The sequence below is a fragment of the Ceratotherium simum genome, chromosome 31 (assembly GCF_057802395.1).
Source record: "Ceratotherium simum simum isolate JZ-2026a chromosome 31, ASM5780239v1, whole genome shotgun sequence".
NCBI lineage: Eukaryota > Metazoa > Chordata > Mammalia > Perissodactyla > Rhinocerotidae > Ceratotherium > Ceratotherium simum.
In genome coordinates, this window is record NC_141930.1 from 2427141 (window position 1) to 2450315 (window position 23175).

The 23175-nt window shown below is 39.4% G+C and overlaps 1 protein-coding gene across 2 annotated transcripts in view; it reads left to right on the forward strand.

Annotated features, from left to right (window-relative positions):
- Nucleotides 1-23175, forward strand: part of CNGB3 (cyclic nucleotide gated channel subunit beta 3) — a 142260-nt gene that overhangs the window by 43058 nt on the left and 76027 nt on the right. The window lies entirely within an intron of this gene.

Genomic DNA, 23175 nt, shown 5'->3' on the forward strand with positions numbered 1-23175 from the left:
ACTTCATTCGTTTTTGTGGCTGAATAATATCCATTGTATGTGTATGCTATAATTTGTTTATCCATTCATCCACTGTTAGACATTTGTCTGTTTCCATCTTTTGGCTACTGTGAAGAGGGCAATTTACATGCTTGTGTGTCTACTTCTTTAAGTTCCTGTTTTCCATTATTTGGGGTATATGCCCAAGGGTGGAATTGTGGGCTCATATAATAATTTTATGGTTAATTTTTGGAAAACTGCCAGAGTGTTTTCTACAGTGGCTGAACCATCCTATATTCCCAATAATGTATGAGGTACAAGGGTTCCAATTTCTCCACAACCTGGCCAACACTTATTTTCCATTTTTTTAATTATAACCATCCTATTGGGTGTAAAGTGGTGTCTCTGGATGGTGGATTTTAAAACACTGGGCTGTTTTGAAAACATCTTTAATACCTGCAGAGGTGAATATACTGTGAAGGTAATAAATCTTATATTTCAGAGTCCTTCACTGAAGACTCTGTGTTGAAATTAGAATTCATAATTTTCTATCTTTTTTCTTTATAAGAGCTCTATAAATTATATGTTTCCAAAAAAAAAAAGATCAAAAGACATTAGAGACGCCATAAAAAAAAATTATATAAGTTTCCAGTCCCACAAAACTTGAATATTCCCTGCACCCAAGCAAATAAGAATATCTGTTGTTTATAACAGCAATATACATCTCCAGCTATAGTGGTGTACCCTTTTGCTTCCAATGTCACCATACTTAACTTAAAGCTTTTGTGACAAACATCCCCTGAGTAAGAAGTTTAAGAACCTAGTATCCCAGGTAGCATGGCAGGAACCATAATAATCCCAGCCACTTATCAATTGCAGGACACTCTGACTACAGGTTACTGCTAGAAAGCCAAACATAAATTTCTGTCTCCAAAAGGATACATACATAATTCTACTGACAATTACCTCTTCTTCTCAAATATCAAATTAAAAAGAACAGAGCCATAGGGTGTCTGCAATATTTTAATGCTGTAATCTCTTTTACATTACTTTTGCAGTTTGCTTGTAGCCAATAGGATGATTCTGTCACATTCACTAAGAGGAATCAAGTTGCAAATGCAAATTTATATGACTATCAATGTCCCTGATTTACATAAAAATATGTGATGCACATCCAAGTGCTGCCTGACTACAAATAGATCAAATGGCGAGCTCCCTCAACCGTACTCATATGATTTATGAGCAAGCTTTACTGCTATGCGCTGTTATGCCCTTCAGAAACCGGGTTATTTGAATTGAATATTCAGTGTAATACAGTATGTGATAGACTATACAAATTATTTGCACAAGACATGGTAAGTAATTTCAACCGTAAAATTTGATGACAATGTTCATCAAGAGAGTGGCTTGCCTTTCTGAATAGCCTTGGAAATTTATGTTATAGTACCATATGGTGTTCTTGGTTTTCCACATTTTTCTCTTGAAAATTCAAGTGTTTTCCCATAGTTTCTCATATTGTTCTCCTCTATAAAATATTAGCTTTACCTTACACATGAGCAAACTCAATTTAAGTTAGTGTTATTCAATTTTAACAAATTCGCCTCCCAGCACATATTGATAAAATAGGACCCAAATGACTAGACTCTCGTTCAGTTGCGTTCCATGTACTCTGAATGTTCTCCACTTTTTGAGAGAAGAAATTCACTACAAGACTAGTTCAGTCTCTTAGAATTAAAATACTCACCTCTTAAATATCAACAAACATTGAGTTCTAATTATTTCCACTTGTCTCCTCTATAGTTCTGTTATAATTTATTTGGAACCTATCACCTATTTTCATACATGATTTTTCAATCAGATGGGCTGGGCCTCGGTTAGTTCATCTGAAAAGGGATAAGATAGAGCCCATCTCATTGAGTTTTGTGAGAACCAAGTGGGATATTGACACAGCCAGCTTTTAAGAAAAGTTAAGACTTTTTGCCTTTTCCTCAAGAAGAGAAAAAGTGTGCTTAAGCCAAGGAAAATGTGTGGCTCCTGTCAACGTTTTTACGAATTTAAGCTTGCAAGACTACTCGTATGGAACAATGTTTCTCACACTTCAACATGCCTACAAATCGTCTGAGGAGCTTGTCAGAATGCAGATTCGGATTCCGAAGGTCTAGGGTGGGGCCTGGTATTCTGCATTTCTGACAAGTTCTCAGGGGACGCCAATACCGCAGATCTGCAGAACACCCTTTGAGTAGCAAGGTGATAGAACTCCACGTTTCTACCTAGTGTGCTGAACGTAAGGAAGCAGGTAGCCTGCTGTCAGGGTAATGTGTTTTTTATTTAATTAAACTTTTTAAAATTTTATTAAATAAATTTTTCTATTTTTATTAAACTTTTAATTTGGGATAATCATAGATTTACATACAATTGTAAGAAATAATATAGAAAGCTCCCAGATACACTTTACCCAATGGTAACATTTTGCAAAACTATAGTACAATATCACAGCGCAGATATTAACAGCGATAATCCACCAACATTACTCACATTTACCCAGTTTTACTTGTACTCGTTTTTGTGTGTGTGTGTGTGTGTGTGTGTGTGCATTGAGTTTTATGTAGCTTTATCACATGTGTAAGTTCACGTACCCATCAGCACAGTCAAGATACAAAGCAGTTCCATCAAGGATCTCTCCTGCTGCCATTTTTTTTTTTATAATTTTATTTTTTTTCCCCCCAAAGCCCCAGCAGATAGTTGTATGTCATAGCTGCACATCCTTCTAGTTGCTGTATGTGGGATGCCGCCTCAGCATGGCCAGACAAGCAGTACTTCGGTGCGCACCCGGGATCCGAACCTGGGCCGCCAGTAGCAGAGCGCACACACTTAACCACTAAGCCACAGGGCCGGCCCCTCATCATTTCTTATGGCTGAGTAGTATTCCATTGTGTATATATACCACATCTTCTTTATCCTTTTGTCCCTTGATGGGCACTTAGGTTGCTTCCAAGTCTTGGCTATTGTGAATAACGCTGCAATGAACACAAGGGTGCATGTATCTTTACACATTGGTGTTTTCAGGTTCTTTGGATAAATACCCAGTAGTGGAATAGCTGGATCGTATGGCAGTTCTATCCTTAATTTTTTGAGGAATCTCCATACTGTTTTCCATAGTAGCTGCACGAGTTTGCACTCCCACCAGCAGTGTATGAGAGTTCCCTTCTCTCCACATCCTCTCCAACACTTGTCATTTCCTGTCTTGTTAATTATAGCCATTCTGATGGGTGTGAGGTGATATCTCATTGTAGTTTTGCCTCTCCCTGCCTACCCCACAGCCTGTCCCCTCCCTGCCCCATGACAATCACTAGTCTGTTCTCCATCTCTATAATTTTGTCATTTCAAAAACATCATATAAATGGAATTATACAGTATTTAACCTTTGGAGATTGGCTTTTAATCAGCATAATTCCCTAGAAATTCATGCAAGTTGTTGTATGCATCAATAATTCATTCCTCTTTATTTCTGAGTAGTAATCATATTATATGGTGTACCCTAGTTTATGCATTCAGTCGTTGAAGGACATCTAAGTTGTTTTCAGTTTGAGGTGATTACAAATAAAGCTTCTGTGAATATCAGTGTACAGGTTTTTGTGTGAACAGAAGTTTTTATTTCTCCGGGATTAACGCTCAAGTGCAATTGTTGGGTCATATGATAATCACATGTTTAGTTTTATAAAAAACTGCCAAACTGTTTTCCAGAGTGGCTGTACCATTTTACATTCCAACCAGCAATGTATGAACGATCCAGTTTCTCCACATCCTTGTTAGCATTTGGTGTTGCCACTATTTTTTATTTTAGCTATTCTTACAGGTGTGTAGTGATAGCTAATTGTGGTTTTAATTTGCATTTCCTAATGGTCAACGATGCTGTACATCTTCTCGTGTACTTATTTGCCATCTGTATATCCTCTTCTGTGAAACATCTGTTCATGGCTTTTGCTCACTTTATAATTGGATTGTTTTGATTTTTTTACTGTTAAGTTTTGAGGGTTCTTTGTATATTCTAGATGTTAGACCTTTGTTGGATATGTAGTTTGCAAATATTTTTTCCCATTCTATAGCTTGTCTTTTCATCCTTCTAACAGGATCTTCGCAGAGCAAAAGTTTTTAATTTTAATCAGGTGCAATTTATCAATCTTTTCTTTCATGGTCTGTGCTTTTGGTGTCAAAGTTAAGAATTTTTAGCCTAGCCCTAGGACCAGAAGATTTTCCTCTATTTTTTCCTAAAAGTTTTATAGCTTTATGTTGTACACTTAAGTCTACGATTCATTTTGAGCTAATTTTTTATAAAGGTTTAGGTTGAAGTTTACTTCTCTGCCATGAGTGTCTAATTGCTCCAGCACGGTTTGTTGAAAGGGCTATCCTTCCTCCTTTGAATCACCTGTGCACGTTTGTCAAGAATCAGTTGGTGTCTTTTTAATGGTGGCATGAACATCCTGGACCCAGACACCAAGATCTATCGCCAGCGGTAGATAACTGACAGCAATCAAGACTATGGCAGGGGAGGCGGAGTCAAGATGGCGGCGTAAGCAGACTCGGAACTCACCTCCTCCCGTGGACACAGCCAATTTACAACTAGTCGTGGAAAAATTACCCCTGAGACAGAACTGAAAACTGGATGAGAGGAACTCCTGCAACAACGGACAATCCTAACTGAGGTGGAAGAGGCAGAGACTCCCTTCTGGAGAGGAAAAACGCCACCTTCACAAGCCGCCAGCTTCACGGCCGCCGGGAGCAGCTCACAGGTCCGCAGCCTCCCTGGAGACGCGGGGCCCTGAGACGGGGAGCGCCCCCGCTGTGGGCATTTTGTGGACCCAGCACAATCGAGACCAGCGGCATAATATCTGACTTTGCCTGCTACTAAAACACTGGGGAGCACCCCCAGAAAACCCGGTTCACAAAGAAACTAAAGCTGGCTCTTAAAGGGCCCGCGCAAACTCACCCGTTTCAGAAAGCATCCTAAAATCACCAGAAAGAAAGGTGTACAGTGCTTTGGTGACAAGAGACTCACCTAATAGGCCCTGAGTGCATCTCGGTGAGGGGTGAGACCTCTCCAGGGGCTGGGACATTGGAGGCGGCCATTGTTGTGGCCTGGTGTGGGCATGCTGACACAGACGCCATTGGAGTTCTCCCTGAGGCCTGCTAGCCCAGGTCTGCCCCACCCACTAGAGCACTGATTTAATCCAGCTCAGCCAGGGCAGGCAGCCCACCCTAGAGACTGGCCCCACCCAACAACAAGCCCTCAGGCAACTTGTGGGCCTGCATAGATTGGTGACTGGATTCTCTGCAGCCTGGCAACTGAGCCAACTTGAGCGGGGCAGGGTGTGCACAAGGAGCCGGTGGAGAGTGTGGGGCCGTGGCGGAGTGTGGGGCTCCCGCCGTGGAGAGACTGGGTCCGCTTGGGAAGGTCGGGACGCACACACGGGGCAGGACTGTGTTGACTGTGTGTGTGGACCTGTGGGCGGCAGGGCTTGTCAGCTGCAGAAGACTTGTGCTTCTCAAAGGCCCACATAGGAGGTTTGCTCCACCTTGCAAAACCTGAAACAATTGGGTGCTCCTGTTCCTGAGGCCAGCCCCACCCAGCTGCAATCCTCAGAGAGCTGACAAGAGACCTAATAGACTAGAGGCTTACAGCAATTGTAAGGCCCTGAGCCTAACAACCTGCCACGGTGGGGGCCTACTCACTTAAAAGAAACACTGCAACACAAATGTGGTATTAGAACTTGCAGCCAACTGTGCTGGGGCTCCCCACACCTGATAAAGAGGCTGAAGGGCCCACAACAACTACAAACAGCTGAGCATTACAACAGCTGGCCAGGAGCATAACTCAGCCTCCCTGGGCGCCTACAGGGAGAGCAAACAGGCCACAGCAGAAGGATACACGTAGCCCACATAGGAGTCACCCCTGGAACATTGAGAACTGAGGGAAGCACACTGGAAGCCTCCTAAGGCATCACTTACATAAGGTCACCTATCCAAGAGCAGGAGACGTAGCTAACCTACCTAATACGTAGACACAAGCACAGGGAAAGAGGCAAAATGAAGAGGCAAAAGAATACATTCCAAGTAAGGGAACAGGACAAAACCCCAGAAAAGGAACTAAGTGAAACAGAAATGAGCAACCTACCTGACAGAGAGTTCAAACTAAGAGTGTTAAGGATGCTCACTGATCTGGGGAGAAGAATAGATGAACTCAGTGAGAATGTCAACAAAGAAATGGAAGATATAAAAAAGAACCAATCAGAAATGAAGAATACAATACTGGAAATGAAAAATTCATTAGAGGGAATCAAAAGCAGAGTAGAGGATACAGAAGAACGGATCTGTGAGCTGGACGAAAGACTAGAAGAAATTACCCAAGGTGAACAGGTAAAAGAGAAAAGAATTAAAAAGAGTGAGGACAGTCTAAGGGACCTCTGGGACAACATCAAGCATACTAACATCCGTGTTATATGTGTCCCAGAAGGAGAAGAGCGAGACAAGGGGTCAGAGAATCTATTTCAAGAAATAATAGATGAAAACTTCCCTAACCTAAGGATGGAAACAGACATCCAGGTACAGGAAGCACAGAGAGCCCCAAACAAGATAAACCCAAAGAGGCCCACACCAAGACACATCATAATCAAAATGTCCAGAATTAAAGATAAAGAGAGAATCCTAAAAGCCGCAAGAGAATGTCAAGTTACGTACAAAGGAAACCCCATAAGGCTATCAGCTGACTTCTCAGCAGAAACCTTACAAGCTAGAAGAGAATGGCATGATATATTTAAAGTGCTAAAAGGAAAAAACTTACAGCCAAGAATACTCTACCCAGCAAGGTTATCATTCAAAATGGAAGGAGAGATCAAAATTTTCCCAGATAAGCAAAAATTAAAGGAGTTTGTCACCAAGAAACCAGTGCTACAAGAAATGTTAAAGGAACTGATTTAAGGCAAAAAGAGAAGACCACAAATAGGAAAAATTATCTATTTCCATGAATAGAACGTAATGGATACAAATGCACAACAAAGAGGTTAGATATGATATCAAAAACATGAGGGAGGAGGGGAGTTAAAGAGTACAGCCTTCAGACAGAGGCCAAACTAAAGTGACCATCAATTCTGTATAGAAGAAGAAAGGAACAGAGAAGGACTACTAAAACACTGAGAAAAAAAAAAAAAGTTAAAAAATGGCAGTAAGTACATACTTATCAATAGCTACTTTAAACGTCAATGGACTAAATGCTCCAATTAAAAGGCATAGGGTGGCTGACTGGATTAAAAAACAAGACCCATATATATGCTGCATACAAGAGACACACTTCAGACCTAAAGACACTCACAAACTGAAAGTGAAGGGATGGAAAAAGATACTCCACGCAAATGACAATGAAAAGAAAGCTGGGGTAGCAGTACTCATATCAGACAAAATAGACTTTAAAACAAAAACTGTAAAAAGAGACAAAGAAAGGCATTACATAATGATCAAGGGAACAATCCAACAAGACGATATAACACTTGTAAATATCTACGCACCCAATGTAGGTGCACCTAAATATATAAAGCAGTTATTAACAGACATAAAAACAGAAATAGACAGTAACACAATAATAGTAGGGGACTTTAACACTCCACTTACACCAATGGATAGATCATCCAAACAGAAGATCAATAAGGAAACATTGGCCTTAAACGACACACTACAACAGATGGACCTAGTAGATACATACAGAGCATTCCATCCAAAAACCGAAGTATACACGTTCTTTTCAAAGGCACATGGAACATTCTCCAGGATTTATCACATATTAGGCCACAAAACAAGTCTCCATATATTTAAGAAGATTGAAATAATACCAAGCATCTTTTCTGACCACAACAGTATGAAACTAGAAATCAACTATAGGAAGAAAATCAGAAAAGCCACAAATATGTGGAGATTAAACAAAATGCTACTGAACAACGACTGGGTTAATGAAGAAATCAAAGAAGAAATCAAAAAATACCTGGAGACAAATGAAAATGAAAATACGACATGCCAGAATTTATGGGATACAGCAAAAGCAGTTCTAAGAGGGAAGTTTATAGCGATACAGGCCTATCTCAACAAACAAGAAAAATCTCAAATAAACAATCTAACAATGCACCTGAAGGAACTGGAAAAAGAAGAAAAAACAAAGCCCAAAATCAGTAGAAGAAGGGAAATAATAAAAATCAGAGCAGAAATAAATGAAATAGAGACAAAAAAAACAATAGAAAAATTAATAAAACCAAGAGCTGGTTCTTTGAAAAGATCAACAAAATTGACAAACCTTTAGCTAGACTCACCAAGAAAAAAAGAGAGAAGGCACAAATAAGTAAAATCAGAAATGAAAGAGGAGAGGTTACAACAGACACCTCAGAAACACAAAAGATTATAAGAGAATACTATGAAAAGCTATATGCCAACCAATTCGACAATCTGGAAGAAATGGACAAATTCTTAGAATCATACAACCTTCCAAAATTGGATCAAGAAGAAGTAGAGAATTTGAATAGACGAATCACCAGTAAGGAGATCGAAACAGTAATCACAAACCTCCCCAAAAATAAAAGTCCAGGACCAGACGGCTTCCCTGGTGAATTCTACCAAAGATTCAAAGAAGACTTAATACCTATCCTTCTCAAACTCTTCTAAAAAATTGAGGAGGGGGTGAAGCTCCCTAACTCATTCTGCGAAGCTGACATTACCCTGATACCAAAACCAGACAAGGACAACACAAAAAAAGAAAATTACAGGCCAATATCACTGATGAACATCAATGCAAAAATCCTCATTAAAATACTAGCAAATCGCATACAACAATACGTTAAAAAGATTATACACCATGATCAAGTGGGATTTATTCCAGGGATGCAGGGACGGTTTAACATTCGCAAATCAATCAACGTGATACACCACATTAATAAAATGAAGAATAAAAATCACATGATCATCTCAATAGATGCAGAGAAAACATTTGACAAGATACAGCATCCATTTATGATAAAAACTCTGAATAAAATGGGTATAGAAGGAAAGTACCTCAACATAATAAAGACCATATATGACAAACCCACAGCTAATATCATCCTCAATGGTGAAAAACTGAAAGCCATCCCTCTAAGAACAGGAACCAGACAAGGATGCCCACTGTCACCACTCCTATTTAACATAGTACTGGAAGTGCTAGCCAGAGCAATCAGGCAAGAGAAAGAAATAAAAGGGATCCAAATTGGAAAGGAAGAAGTGAAACTGTCACTATTTGCAGATGACATGATTTTATATATAGAAAACCCTAAAGAATCCACCAGAAAACTTTTAGAAGTAATAAACGAATATGGTAAAGTTGCAGGATACAAAATCAGCATACAAAAATCAGTTGCATTTCTGTACACAACAACGAAGTAGCAGAAAGAGAAATTAAGAATACCATCCCATTTACAATTGCAACAAAAAGAATAAAATACCTAGGAATAAACTTAACCAAAGAGGTGAAAGATCTGTACACCGAAAACTATAAAACATTTCTGAAACAAATTGAAGAAAACACAAAGAAATGGAAAGATATTCTGTGCTCTTGGATTGGAAGAATTAACATAGTTAAGATGTCCATACTTCCTAGAGCCATCTATAGATTCAACGCAATCCCTATCAAAGTTCCAACAACATTTTTCACAGAAATAGAACATAGATGGGCCGGCCCCGTGGCTTAGCGGTTAAGTGCGCGTGCTCCGCTGCTGGCGGCCCGGGTTCAGATCCCGGGCGTGCACCGACGCACTGCTTCTCCAGCCATGCTGAGGCCGCGTCCCACATACAGCAGCTAGAAGGATGTGCAGCTATGACATACAACTATCCACTGTGGCTTTGGGGGGAAAATAAACAAATAAAATTAAAAAAAAAAAAAAAAGAAATAGAACAAAGAATCCTAAAATTTATATGGAACAACAAAAGACCCCGAATAGCTAAAGGAATCCTGAGAAAAAAGAACAAAGCTGGAGGTATCACACTCCCTGATTTCAAAATATACTACAAAGCTATCGTAACCAAAACAACATGGTACTGGCACAAAAACAGACACACAGATCAATGGAATAGAATCGAAAGCCCAGAAATGAACCCACACATCTATGGACAGGTAATCTTTGACAAAGGAGCCAAGAACATACAATGGGGAAAAGAAAGTCTCTTCAACAAATGGTGTTGGGAAAACTGGATAGCCATATGCAAAAAAATGAAAGTAGACCCTTACCTTACACCATACACAAAAATTAACTCCAAATGGATTAAAGACTTGAATGTAAGACCTGAAACTGTGAAACTTCTAGAAGAAAACATAGGCAGTACGCTCCTCGACATCGGTCTTAGCAACATCTTTTCAAACACCACGTCTGACCGGGCAAGAGAAACAATAGAAAAAATAAACAAATGGGACTACATCAAACTAAAAAGCTTCTGCACAGCAAAGGAAACCATCAACAAAACGAAAAGACAACCTAACAATTGGGAGAAGATATTTGCAAACCATACTTCTGATAAGGGCTTAATCTCCAAAATATATAAAGAACTCATGTGTCTCAACAACAAAAAAACTACCAACCCAATTAAAAAATGGGCAAAAGACCTGAACAGACATTTCTCCAAAGAAGATATACAGATGGCCAACAGACACATGAAAAGATGTTCAAAATCACTAAATATCAGGGAAATGCAAATCAAAACTACAATGAGATATCACCTCACGCCCGTCAGAATGGCTATAATTAACAAGACAGGAAACAACATGTGTTGGAGAGGATGTGGAGAGAAGGGAACTCTCATACACTGCTGGTGGGGGTGCAAACTGGTGCAGCCACTATGGAAAACAGTATGGAGATTCCTCAAAAAATCAAGGATAGAACTACCATATGATCCAGCTATTCCACTGCTGGGTATTTATCCAAAGAACTTGAAAACACCAATTTGTAAAGGTACATGCACCCCTGTGTTCATTGCAGCGTTATTCACAATAGCCAAGACTTGGAAGCAACCTAAGTGCCCATCAAGGGATGAATGGATAAAGAAGATGTGGTATATATACACAGTGGAATACTACTCAGCCATAAGAAACGATGAAATCCAGCCATTTGTGACATCATGGATGGACATTGAGGGTATAATGCAAAGTGAAATAAGTCGGAGGGAGAAGGTCAAATACCGTATGATTTCCTTCATTAAGTAGTAGATAATAACAACAATAAACAAACACATAGGGACAGAGATTGGATTGGTGGTTACCAGAGGGGAAGGGGGGAGGGAGGAGGGTGAAAGGGATAATTCGGTACATGTGTGTGGTGATGGGTTGTAATTAGTATTTTGGTGGTGAACATGATGTAGTCCATGCAGAAATAGAAGTACAATGATGTACACCTGAAATTTTTACAATGTTATAAACCAATGTTACTGCAATAAACAAAAAATTTTAAAAAAAAACACCAAAAAAAAAAAAAACCATGTTAACCACCACCACTACCCGCCAAAAAGGGAAAGAGATTAAAATATTAGAATAAAAAAAAAAAGAAATGATGTCATACAATAAAATTTTTATTCCTTGTTTTCCATTGAAAAAAAAAAAAAAAACAATGGAACACTTTCCAACAGTAAAAATGAATCAACTTAACACAATGGTGAGTGAAAATGGAATTGCAAAAGAACATGTAAGTGATTTCTGCAATTTACTTTAAGATACTTCTAAAAATTAAGGTGGATTAATGTATGGATAGAAAGATGGATATATGGAGATAAGTGTGATAAAACAAGTATGGTAAACGTTAATGATAAAATCTAGGTGGTAGGTGTATAGGTACAGACTGTAAAATTCTTTCCACTCTTCTGTATGTTTGAAATTTTTCATAATAAATTGTTGAAAAAAAAAATCATTGTTTCCTGATTGGAAAACACTTTAAATAAAGTGTCCTAAATATAAAAAAAAAAAAAAAAAAAAGACTATGTCAGTGGCCCAGTCAGTGCAAATTTCTTCATGACAATATAATTACTAACAGAGAAGGAAGGTTATTACAGTTCTTGCATCTTATGAAAAATTACTGTACAAAGCCAGACTACTAGCACAGTTCTCTCACCAAGACTCAATAGTTTTCAGCAACTTGTTTACTTTCATCTTGCTCATTGTTAGTCTTCTAATAGACAGTTCATCCCTTCGTTTAGTGGTTTAAAGGTCAAAAATTATTTAAATTTTATCCACATGCCAGCCACCTTCTTTAACTTGTTTCATTTGGCTCTTCAGTGCTTCAGTTCGACTTGCTGTCTCTTCCATTTAGAAGATGGAAGGAAAAGAAGTAGCCATGGATTTGGCACCCAGACTAGTCCTTAAATATAGGCACTGCCCCCTCCTTAATGTCAACATCAAACTGAATATTCGTTTCCAATTATGTCTTTATTAGGTACTGTTAATTCTTTACCTGGAATATAAACGATGTCTCTGTCTACACTTTCAGAGAAAAGAAGCTGTGCAAATATTTCCAATGAAAGAAATGTGTCCCTGCTAACCATTTACTACTCACTCACTAAAGGAAGAATCTACCCCAGACTTTTCCCAGCCAGACACTGGACCTCCTAATTCTAGATGGGCAGGCATGGAGAGCCTGGTGCTCCAGGGCTTCAAAAGCTGACCACAACCACACACAGGCCACCAGAGTTTAGACTTCTGTTCTGCAGCCCTGTTCCCAATGTGCAGAGTCATGACCTAACTCCACATGGCTGATGGTCAAGGGCCCGCCTTCTCCTCCTGTCCCCAGTCTGATTTCTTTCTGTGCTATTTGTAGTTTCTCTGAGGCTCTCCTGTCACTTTGCTTCATTGATTCAGACAGCGTTGGTTTCCTCTTTCTGCAAGTGCCTCTCTTCACATTTAAATTATTGAATTGCTCCAAAGGGAACCCCTTCCTGCCAGGAGCTCCCCACATGCATCTCCGCTGGCATCCTTCTGGAAGAAGCCAGTCTCTGCATCACGAGTTTCTGCTTCCACCTCCAGGCCACAGCCACACAGACCGTGCCAAGGCAAGGACAAATCTGGCTCAGAGTAATTGACAGTGGTTCGGGGGAGTTGAAATATTTCTATACTTCGTTTGTCACATCTGCGTCTTGCTATCCACTCTCTCATTCCCAATTTACTCATATCAGAAGTTGCTAATCTAGTTAGAACCCAAAATATTCATCCACCATGTTTTAGTAGTGGTTGGGTTTATTGTGCCTTAAAGGAAGGAAACCAGCCCCCACCCTTTCTCTAGATTTTCCCTCTCCCACGCAGTAAATCTACCTCGGCATGGATTACTACTTAGGGAAGATTTCCACTCAAGGTGCACAGGTGGGTAAGTAGACTCGCAGTCTGACCAGTGGAAATAGCATATTTCTCTTCAGTGTGCGGTTCCAAAATTTAGATTCAGGGAAAGGTGGGAGAATCTACTTCAGCCTCAAGACTTAAACTGAATTTCTCAATATAGCTTTGACCAGAGCTCTACATTCTCCACTAACAACAATCCCAACTCGTTCATATGCTTCCCCTTTTTAAACCTTCTTACCTTTTAAATTATAATCCTAGCATTGAAGGACGACCCCACCACTCAATAACTGACACGGAAATTGAATTTGCTGCTTGCTAAGCGAGGCAGAGTGTGCTTGGAAAGTAAAGTCTCCCTGAGCAAAGCAAAGAGCTGGTCTTATACAGGGTTTGGCAGACTGGAATTCAAGGAAAATTCATTTTCCCTTAGAAATTTTAAGATATCGCTTCATTAGCTTAGAGTATCCAAGGTTGCCAATGAGAAATCTGATGCAGATCTAATGCTTTTTTATTTGTAGGGCTTTTTTTCACCTCTGGAAGCTTTTAGGATTTTTCTCTTTAATTTTAGTGTTCTGAGATTTATGACACTGGGCTAGGTTTGAGTTTTCTCTTATTTATCTCACACCTGGTGACGTTTTTGAATCTGAAAACGTGAGCATTTCTTCAGCTCTGAAAAGTGTTTCTCTATGGTTTCTTTGACTAATTTATCTCCTCCCATTCCTCTGTTCTCTCCTCCGGGAACTCATCTAACTTATGTCAGAATTTCTAGATCTATCATTCCTGCCTTTCTAACCTCTCTTACCTTCAATCCTCTCTTACCTTGTCTTGGATGGTTTTACATCTGTGGTCCTTCTGTGCTACCTTCTGGGAGAATTCTTCAACTCACTAATTCTCTCTTTGGTAGTGTCTATTCTGCAATTTAGCTAATCTTATTTTTTATGTTATTTTATTGTTGTTGTTTCATTTTTGGTTTTTGGATGATTAAAATGTTTACCTCCAAGTGTCTAATTGATTCTCTTTCACAATAACCTATTTCCAAATAACATAAAATAAATATCATCTCTTAATTAATCTTTTTTTAAATTATCGTGTGTTTTGTTATACTGTTTCCTTGGGTATTAGTTTTGTTTGTTTTCTTTAGTGCTCATAGTGTTAATTTTGTGCAATTGTTTGGTAATTCTTGGCTTGTGTGATCACCTTTGTACTTGAAATTCCCCGTAACTTGCGTAGATCACCATTGTAAAAAAAAGGGGACAGTAGGAGTGGTCCATATTGTGGGTAGAAGTATTTTATCATCAACTTTGTTTAGAATTACCAGCACATGGTGATAATAAAAACCAGACCAACTGTTAGTCATTTAGAGCTTTTTTTAAAATTCCCAGCAGTGCCCCCCATTACTGCCTGTACCTGGGGGATATCATTCTGCTGAGCCCCCCTCACTCCACCTCCTCACCTCACCGCACCACAGGATAAGCCATTGCTGTAAATTCTGTTCCATTAACTATATTCTTTCTACAGTGATTGTGGGGAAGAACACTACCAAGAGCAACATAACACCAACTCATCTGGGTATTGAGTCCCCCATGTCTTCTGATTTCTACCATCCACCTGGGATACAGCTCTGCTTCTCCATCCTAAATCCTGTCTCGCTGCCCCATCCTGGAGGCAGTTGCTTCTGCTTCCATCCATTCAACACGGGTTGGGTGAGAAAGAAGGCACCATACTTCACTACTCTGAATGCGGCTAATGTGTAATCACCCTAATGGTTGACCATGGCCCCTCCTGGACTCTCGAATCCACCCCCTCCAAGGATAGAGTACTTCCAGAATCTCTCATGATTTGCAACAAATATCTCCTATGTGAGTGTTTCTGGCAGTGGTTTCCTTCATGAGTGATAACAGCAGCACTGTTCTAAGCACTTCACCATCTGTGAGAATTAAATGAGTTAACATATGAGCCCAGGCGCTCTCTGTCTTTAAAAAACTTCTTAAATTTCCTGTTTTCTGGCTAGCAATATCCTGTTTTCCAGCAGTGTAGGTTTTTCAAATCATCTTTTCTGTCATTTCTAGAGATATATGGCATGTAGCCTATTATCTTGATCTAATTTTTCATCTGCCTCTTAGAAGAGCTTTACCCCTTTTTTCTAGACATGTATGCATCCTGTGATAGTCTGCTCTGGCTGCCGTAACAAAATACCACAGCCTGGGTGGCTTAAACAACAGAAATTTATTTTCTTACAGTTCTGGAGGCTGGAAGTCCAGATCAAAGTGCCATCAGGGTTGGTTTCTGGGGAGACCTCTCTCCTGGCTTATAGGTGACTGCCTCCTTGCTGTGCCCTCACAGGGCCTTTCTTCTGTGCATGCATGGAGAAAGAGAGTGTCTCTTCCTCTTCTTACAAGGACACCAATCCTAGTGGGTTAGGGCCTCACTCTTACGACCTTATTTAAACTAATTACCTTCCTAAAGGCCCTATCTCAAAATACAGTCACGTTGGGGATTAGGGCATCAACATGTGAATTTCAGGGGGACACATTTCAATCCATAGCACATTCTAATCAGTTTTTTTTCTTTTTTTGTGTGAGGAAGATTAGCCCTGAGCTAACATCCGTTGCTGATCCTCCTCTTTTTTTTTTTTTTTTTTTTTTTTGAGGAAGATCAGCCCTGAGCTAACATCCATGCTAATCCTCCTCGTTTTGCTGAGGAAGACCGGCCCTGGGCTAACATCCGTGGCCATCTTCCTCCACTTTATATGGGACGCTGCCACAGCATGGCCTGACAAGCGGTGCATCGGTGCGTGTCCGGGTCCGAACCCGGGACGCCAGCAGTGGAAGGCACACACTTAACCGCTACGCCACGGGTCTGGCCCCTAATCCTCCTCTTTTTTGCAGAGGAAGATTGGCCCTGAGCTAACATCTGTGCCCATATTCCTCTACTTTACATGGGACGCTGCCACAGCATGGCGTGACAAGCGGTGCATCTGTGCGCACCGGGGATCTGAAGCTGCAAACCCTGGCCACCGAAGCGGAGCTCGCACTTAACCGCTTGCACCACCTGGCCGGCCCCTCTAATCAATTTTTAAATAAAGAAAACAGCAATTTATTCAGAAGAAGCTAATAAGTATTAACAAATGTAAGTATACATATAAAATGAAAGAGAGGAATATTAGCTAAAGATTCTTGAAGGTGAATGTAGAATGTGTCATCATTCCTGATGCAAAGTAGTGCACAATAAATATCTGTTAAACAAATGAATGAGACATTCAAAATGCACCTCAGAACTTCCCCAAGACACCAGTTTTCAGGAACATTTGTGAATTCAGTCTTTGACTCTTTCAGGCTGCTACTATTCAGAAAAAATGATGAAAACATAGCCGTTGCTTACTTTCCTCTCAAAAAATACCTGAAATCATTAGGGAATTTAAGATGTTTATTGAAATGAAATGTATTAGTATTACGACTATTTTATGTTTATATTGATATACTTATTCATTCTCTTTCCAATTGGGCTAAGATTTGGGAAGGGCCGCTATTCTTGTGTGTTGGTGTGTATGTATGTTGATGTGTGCATATACATATACTTATGGGTCTTATAGACATAAATTTATAATCTATGTGGCAATATTTTTATAACTTTTTTGTTACTTTAGTCTTAAATAGTTGTTTAACTCTTAACAAAGTTAGGCACGACTACATCTATGGGCCATTAGAATGTGACTCAATAACAATAAGAATACACATCATGGACACAAGCTTCCAGCATTTACAGGTTAACAGAAGCAAAGATCTAGAGAGTAGACTGCTGGAAGGCGTTCAGAAAAGAGCTTTGGAGCCATAAATGCAGTGTAGCATGTTCTAGGCAGATCAGGAATAATTTAGGTGAGGAAATTGTGCATCATAACATCCATATGTACGTTACCAGATGTACAAACTAACGTGTAAAAACAATACCATATGCACAAGCAAAGTGTGATAGACAACTCAACATCTTCACGGCATTCAGAGGTGAATGTGAGAAGGGAGCAAAGGGACACTGGGTTGGATTACATCTAAGCTGACCCACATTTGCTTAAAATTTGTAGGTTTTATGGTACAGCACCAGATACATTGGTAAAAATCAGAATTGTGTGCTAATTTCAAGTATTTTCACTCAGAAATTTACTCCTACAAAAATGTTCACTTCAAAGCAGGTTGCTTTTCTTCTAATGTAACTTTTGAGGACCACGGCCTGAATTTATCATTAATTTTTGTGAAAACATGACCAAAGAAAGACCTTCTTTTTTCTCCCCCGAAAACTTCCCAAATTAGAATATAATTTTCTTTACCTAACTCCTGTCTGTTATTCAACAAGACAGAAATAGCAGATTTTAAAGGACTTCGACCAACTGGAATTTTTTTTAAGTGAGTTAGGTCATTGAAAAATGAGTTAATTCTTAATTAAGCATTAAGAGGAATCTAGCAAAGTTTGAAAAAGTCAAAGTTTATTCAAGAAGATTTTATTAGAGGAAAAAAATATCATTTTTAATTGAGTTCGGGAAATAATGAGTGGAAACCCAAAGTATTATTTAGAGAACAAAGGCAGATTCTGCATACTTTTTTATAAAATACTTAAGACAAATGGGGAGAAAATGACAAAATCTGCTGACATTACACATTTCCTCTACCAATTTTCTTAAAGATTATCTGTGAGATCTTCCTGCTAAAATTAAAGTTCCCCTGTGGTCTCTCTCCATCCTATTCACTTTGTAGGCAGCATGAGACACCACCGACCTCCTTTTCCAAACTCTTAGCTTCCCTGATTTTCGTGACATTTTTCTCTCTCAGATCTTCCTCTCTAATTGTTACTCTCAGTTCTTTTTCTTATGCTACTCCTTAAATGTCAGCAAATTCCAAGGCTTTGACCTCCCAATCTTTTCTTGTTCTGTGCTCTTACCAGTAACCTGATCCACTGTATAATTCCCACCATTTCCTCCAGATGGGTGATTCCTAGTTCAAGATCTCCAGCTCAGCCCTCCCTACTGAATTCCAACCCAAACTCTCAACTGCCTGCTGTACTGAAGATATTGTAAAAGAGCTTGATTCTTCATTCACACCTCAAGTTTAACATATACTAAACTGAATGTATTTCTATTTCTCTTACAATTTATGCCTACATCTGAGTTGCCCATATGGTATCACGATTATCCACTCTACTAACTCTATTGGTTTCTGAGGGCTGCCATAACAAATTACCACAAACTAAGTGGCTTAAAGTAACATACATTTATCCTCTCATAGTTCTGGAGGCTAGAAGCCTGAAATCAAGGTGTTGGCAAGGTTGGTCCTTCTGAAAGCCTGAGGGAGAGTCTGTTCCATACCTCTCTCCTAGCTTCTCCTGTTTGCCGGCAATTCTTGGTGTATCTTGGCTTGTAGGAGCATCCCTCCAATCTCTGCCTCTGTTGTCACATGGCATTCTCCCCGTGTGTCTCCTCCATGTCTTCATTTGGCCTTCTTATAAAGACACCAGTGGTTAGATTAACGTCCTCCCTACTCCAGTATGATTTCATCTTAACCTAAATGGTTACATCTGTAAAAACCCTGTTTCTAAGTAAGGTCACATAGTGAGGTTCTGAGGACATGAATGTTGGCAGAGCACTATTCAATCTACTACATTGACCAAACTTTAAATTTACATTAACCTGAATACTTGAACTTGACTCCCTTCTTCAAGTCATACTTCCTTCTCACCACAACTAATCATCTTGTTTCAATTATTTTTCTAAAACATAGCTAATAATGGCCCTCTTCTGCTTAGAATTCTGCTATAGCTCCCCATTGGTCTCAACTGAACTTTCAAGTCAAATTATAGGTGACTTGGGATCCCACATTAAAATGTTTGTGCCTTTATCCTACTCCACAAGGCAGCAACTAATACTCCTTTTATCAGGCTCTTTCCTTGGCCTTGAATATCTTCCCCTTATATTATCAAAGTACATTCATCCTTCAAGGTTCTACTCAAATCACTTCCTCTGTGAACTCATCCCTGGCCACCACCTACCCATCTTACCCCATCAAAAAGTCATCCCTTTGTGTTATACTAAAGCAGCAATCCTAAACGACAGAACATGTATCCCTGGATGTACATGAAAACCGTCCAAGGTCTTAACAAACTCAGTTTTAAAAGAATCAATTTCAAGATCCATATCTTATGTATGTACTTTCTCAAAACTGATATTCCTGAGTACACCTGAAGACCACACGTTTTTCTTTTCCACCTCCCCTTTCACAGTGGCTTTTCTCCCACTTCACAGAAGAATGCCCCACTTCTAACCCATCCCAAAGTTACTATGACGCATTGCCCTGGAGTGCAAAAGCTTCTGCAATCCCAATCACAGGGAAAATCGTCAATATGATTTTTCTTGCCTATATCTCTAACTGAATTTAAAGAAATGAGGAATACTGCTATAATTATATTTTTTCACTAGCTTCTTTAAAAAATAAGTTTTCTCTGTAACCTATCAAAAAAGGAATAAATTTTATTCTAACAATAAGTAATTATTTATTCTTTCATAGGTACATAAATTTTAAAAGCCTCATGTATCTCAATAAGAAATGACTATGCAAAAAGACTTTCCTTCTATGTTTATCGAAATTTGTAAAATATGTTTACTCGTTACCAATTCTTTAATCAAGGAATTATGAGGAATAATTCTTTTAAAAATATACGATTAGTAATACAAACAAGAAAAATCAAATATAGCTCAAATGAAGCATAGTTATATAAGGCATACCCATTGCTTCCCTCTTCTACTCCCATTCAATTTTTTGTTTAAAATATGTTTCTTCATGAGTATTTGCCTTTTTCCATTCAGTCACAAAATTACCTAAAGAAAAATATATTCAGAGCTTTTGTATATATATAGGCAAAGGAGAAGACAGGCAAGGATTACTCCAGAAAAGAAACTGGAAAAAAAGAAAAGATGAAATAGATTGACGTATTAATGCTCAGCTAATACAAAAACAATGAATAGTGGTTGAAATATAGCTATGTATTTGAAATGCTGGCATGCTTTCTAATACAATTTTCAGCATTTTAACCATAAGGTAGGTTTGCACAGTACAAAATGGTGTGATTAAGTGGCAATTATATGGTCAATTAGGGCTTACAAATAATTCGGGAAAAGAAAAACACTGTTCTTAGGGCTTAGGGCTTGAATTACACATTTTGACAGTTTGAATACCTGACTTTACAGTTAATGATCTACCAACCCTCAACTTCACTTTGTTTAGATTTTTTTAGTACATTGAGGCTCATCAAATAAGGTCAAACAAAATGTTAGAAGTAGTGGGTTTATTTATTCAATAAACACTTACTACTGTTTCTTGTGGAGTATAAAGAAAACACACAGTTTCTGACCTTGAGGACTTCAGTCTTTGATGACGTCATCTACACACATGGCTTCAAACATCCCACATAGCTGATAACCACCAGGATCTTGCCAGAACTGTGTTTCTGAAAGCCTCTTGGGTATCACAAGCAAGGTCCTATCACACAAGGTCTTATAAACACCTGGAATTGAACATATACACACATACACACAAAAAAATTCTTTTTTTCCCATACACCCACTACATACAAATATCTCCTTTCTGGATTCCTATTTATATCAGCATCTTCATGAATCTAGTCTCTTGTGACAGAAACTTAGGAGTTATTCTTGATTCCCTGTTTAGATTTATCCAAAAGATCCAGAAAGTTCAAATCCTTTGAAGTCTGCCTCTAGTATATTTCTATTTTTTTTTTTTTTTTGGAAGGAAGATCAGCCCTGAGCTAACATCTGTTGCCAATCCTCTTCCTTTTTTTTTTCTCCTTTTCTCCCCAAAGCCCCAGTAGATAGTTGTATGTCATAGTTGCACATCCTTATAGTTGCTCTAGGTGGGACGCGGCCTCAGCATGGCCTGAAAAGCGGTGCATCGGTGCACACCCGGGATCAGAACCCGGGCCACTAGCATCGGAGTGCGCGCACTTAACCGCTAAGCCACAGGGCCAGCCCCTCTAGTGTATTTCTTTAGTCCCTCTCTTGTTCCCTCGCCAGCTCTAACCTAACCTATTAACTTCTTTCCTTGCCTCTATGTATTGACGTGGCTCCTTTTCGGCTCTCCTGCTATTGCTGCTTCTCTAAAACTTCCGTCTGTTCATACATCTCATTTGCTTAACACTCTGCATTGGTTCCCATTAGCCTACAAGTTAATGTCCAAACTCCTAAGCAGGTCATATAGGACCCATTATACCCTGACCCCACTCACCTTTTCAGATATAACCACCACCACTCCTGCCACCCCCAGCCACCTGAACCCCTCCATATACACACTCTGTTCCAGTCACACCAAAATATTTGCTGAACATGTCATGCTTTTTCACATCTTTGAACATATTGTTCTCAAGACCTGGAAGCCCCTTCTTTCATTTCTGTCGAAGGCCTTTTGATCCTTTCAAAAGGATGCATTCTCTGAGAAGCCCTTCCTTCATAGCCCATGCCAATTCAGTGTGAACATAGCACTTCACACGTTATCTTTATTATTAGCTACTTATTTACATCCTTGCCTCCCCCATTAAACTATGAACGTCCATAAGGTGTTTAACTCTCTAACTTTATGTATATTTCCAGTACATAAAGTTGAAACTCAATAATCGTTTGATGGGTGAATAAACTTCCAGGCATACTAAGATTTTAAGAAGAATCAGTTAAAAATATATACCACAACACTTCTTAATCAGAAAAAAAAGTTATTCTGGTTTTGTGGACCTAATGTTCCCCTGTTTCTGTATTGTTTACGATGTATCAGATTTTCTTCCACTGCTGCTCAGTCTTCACCATCTTGAGAAGGTTTATAAAGGTCTTAGTTAGTGGGACTCACTTGAAGAATCTTGATGCTGCAGCAAGACCTTTGACATTTGAAAGAAGTATAAATTATACCATGATAATTAGAAGGGGAGAGAGAAAGACACCAACGGTCTGGGAATCTGTAAACAATTATAGATATGATATATTTGTGGACCTGATGGGGAATGGAGATTAGTGGGAGGGACTCACACTAGGGTTCTCTTTAAATGGAATTCACAGGTCACCCAGTTGCAATGTGAACCCTTTGGGTTCTGGTTTGGAAGTGAGATTGAAGGGGCAGATATGGATGTGAGGAGGTGAGAATGAATAGAATCCATGTGGGCCTGTGTAGACCCAGTGTCAGACCTCAGGAGGAAGGTAGTTAGAGCTCTGAGGAAAACCTGTGAGGAAACTCAGATTGTTTGAAGTATGCTACTTTATATCTTATACCCCGTCCTAGTCTGTATGTTTTCTTAGAAAGGAAGTTCATTAAAGCACACTAGCTATATTAGTTTTCTATTGCCGCATAACAAATTATCACAAACTTAGTTACTTAAAACAACACCATTTATTATCTCACAGTACCATAGACCAGAATTCTGGGTGGGCTTGACTGTGTTCTCTGCTGAAGGTCTCACACAGCTGAAATCAAGGTGTCAGCCAGGCCTGGCAGGGCTCCACCTGGAGGCATTGGAGAAGAATCTACTGACAAGCTCCTTCCAGTTATGGGCAGAATTCAGTTCCTCGTGGCTGTGCGACCGTGGTCCTTGTTTCCTTGTTTCCTTGTCTCAGCTCCTAGAGGCCTCATGCAATTCTTATCGGGGGGCCCCTTTATTCTTCAAAGCCAAAGATGGAGGATTTCTCCCCGTGCTTCATGCCTCTGACTTTCTGCTCTGTCACGAGCTGGAGGAACGCTCTCCTGTTAAAGGGCGCATTTGGTGACATCAGGCTCACCTGAATA